At 37.2% G+C, this 2,810-nt stretch overlaps 1 protein-coding gene across 1 annotated transcript in view; it reads left to right on the top strand.

Annotated features, from left to right (window-relative positions):
- Nucleotides 1-2,810, top strand: part of LOC107553274 (gephyrin-like) — a 107,285-nt gene that overhangs the window by 7,639 nt on the left and 96,836 nt on the right. The window lies entirely within an intron of this gene.

Here is a 2,810-nt window from a genome sequence, read left to right as displayed (position 1 = left end):
CCAAGTCCGCGTTTTTTCCACAGAATTGGGCTACTTTTAAACTGTTGCCATGGGTTGATTTTCCCAAGTGGGTTAAAGGTTTGAAATATTGCATAAATTACATTTGACTGAAATGCTTGTATTGAAACGTTTCGTATTATGCCTATGATAAAACTTTCATGATCTTCTACATTAACTGTTCCCTCCTGGTGGAATGACCTGCCCAGCTCAATCCAAGCAGCCGAGTCCTTAATATTTTCAAGAAACGGCTGAAAACACATCTCTTTAATCTTCATTTGACCCTCTAACTCTAGCACTCTCTATTCTAATGCTACTTCGAATTTTATCTGCTTGATTTTTTTTTTTATTAAAAAACTTGACCCTCTAACATTTGCACTCTCTATTCTATTTCTATTCTAACTACTTGTTTTATTTATAAAGAAAAAAGACTCTAACACTAGCATTCTCTATTCTTTCTCTATTCTTTCCATTTATTTTCTTTTTATTTATTATAAATAATGACCTTCTAACACTAGCATTATCTGTTCTATTGAATTGTTTTATTTTTTTATTTAAAAATGACCCTCTAACACTAGCATTCCCTATTCTTTTTCTATTCTTTCTACTTGTTTTCTTTTTATTTATTATAAAAACAAAATAAGCAAACAAACAAAAAAAACCTTGCTACATATACTGTTAGGTGAAGCCCCGCCCACGAACCCCGCCCCCTACTGTTTTTTTTTTGGGAAAACTAAAGTATGGTCACCCTATGATAAATATACTTCATTATTATGAAAATACCAGAGATGGCTTAAATAACACAGATAAACTATATTGTCGCAGTCGAGTGTTTATTGTCTTTGTTTTATCATTCAAAACGTTTATATGTTCTGTTTACTCAGTTACAGATATAATAGCGATGCCTTTGTCCATATAAGGGATTTCCTGGAGGGTCATGAGTTCTCTAATTCTGTGACTGGATATGTGGATTTTCTGTGCGAGGGCGCCCTCTGGCATCCAGTATCAATGAAACAGACATCATGTGTTTATAGTGCTAATGACCAATCCATCATTTTTTGGGGTAATTTTTATTTATTTATGTATTTATTTTTTAATAAGTATCGGTTCAGGCACCGTTTAGGCACCGGAACCGTTTTAAAAGTATCGATTTGGCACCGGTATCGAAAACCCCCCAAATGATACCCAACCCTAATGACCCCTTTAATGGGTTTTTGGTTAAATGGCTGCAATATGGTCTGTGTTTCATGTTTTATTTTACAATATGAAATACAACAGTAATACCCCACTCATAATTTCTTTAAACCTTTACATGCTTTGAAAAAGTTGGTTGCTAACATGTAGCTAAATGGGACTGCAAAGCTGTTAGGGACATTAAACGGCACCATGACAAATAGATGAACTCATCTACTAACTGGTCTGCTTTTACAGCCTTTTTGTATTTATACTTGTGCTCTTGCAAACTATTCTAACTCTAAATGTATAAAACTTGTAGATTTTAACTAAAGATTGAAAGTTTTTCTCGCCCTCTCGAGATCCACCTTCAGATGTAGTTCCTCATGGCCACTGTGGTGTCAAAGCATGTTAGCACTCTTGTGAAGGGTATCTTTGTGCTAACACTAAAACAGCTCTCCAAAAGTTTACACTTCAAGTCCCTTTAACACCTCCTGAAACCCTCCAGTGGTGAAGGAGCAGACACTTGAATAGCAATTGGCAACTCATGTGCTAGACTTAAAGGCAATAGAGGACCTTGTATTTGAAAGACATGGGCCTCTGCCAAGATCTAATCTCAGTTGAACATCAACAGTTGCCATTAATAAGCCTTAATGAAAGATAGTTCAGATGTCGGTCCCCAGGTATCGCTTCGAAGCCATCAGTATTGAATTACAGGGGCATAATTTTACAGGTGTTGGAAATTCAGACAAGATCAGCTTGGAGAACGCAGATAACAGCTTTTTGGTCAGTGTTCCCAGAACGACTCGTGTATTAGACATCAAATCAAAGCTAAAGACAAATGTGCGGCTTTTATGTAGTGGTTTATACGAATACTCCTTTCCATGTAGACACGGATGACATTTTTGTGGATTTATGCTTCTCGTTCTGTGACTGTAGTTACCCTTTGGGGATGTAGAGGACAAATGACTGCTTGATGTGTATATATACACTTTTATGGTATTCCGAGGTCCCTTAGTTTTCACCACAGAAGCATAAGGGTGTGTTTGTGCATATTTTTGAAGATCACTGTCATTTTTTAAAGTTAATGGGTATGTTGAAAGACTTTGGACCTACTTTCACCTAGGGATGTAACTAGGTATGGAACGATTACCGGTTTCACGATAAATCACGATAAAATGCACTGACGGTTAGTATTACCGTTTAAAATTTAATTATCATCAAAACCGTGTTTGATTATCGCGCTTTTGAAAACTTGTGGTAAATCCTGTCCAGCCAGCATCAGTCTGACGCAGAAGCAGCATGCAGTGTTGGTGTTGTTGTTTTTTTTGCACGAGATGAAATAGCGGAAGGCAGTTGACAGCGCTCGGGAGATTTTTCAGCCATCTAAGAGGACCAAATCGGTGGTCTGGTCGTATTTTGGCTTTTAGAAGAGTCCTGAAGGCAATTTAATCGAGGACGGTCACCCTGTCTGCCGATCTTGCAAGAAGAAAGTAGCTGCAAAAGGGAGAAACGCATCAAATTTGCTCAGTCATCTTCGTGACCACCACCCACTGTTATATAGCGAATGCAAGGTAACTTTTACCTCAATACCAAAACTAACTGGGCAAATAATTGGACAAAAAATATTGATTAGAGAT

This window comes from Sinocyclocheilus grahami, unplaced genomic scaffold (assembly GCF_001515645.1).
Source record: "Sinocyclocheilus grahami isolate Dianchi unplaced genomic scaffold, SAMN03320097.WGS_v1.1 scaffold468.1, whole genome shotgun sequence".
In the NCBI taxonomy this organism is placed as follows: Eukaryota; Metazoa; Chordata; class Actinopteri; order Cypriniformes; family Cyprinidae; genus Sinocyclocheilus; species Sinocyclocheilus grahami.
This window is presented reverse-complemented; position numbering and strand designations above follow the sequence as displayed.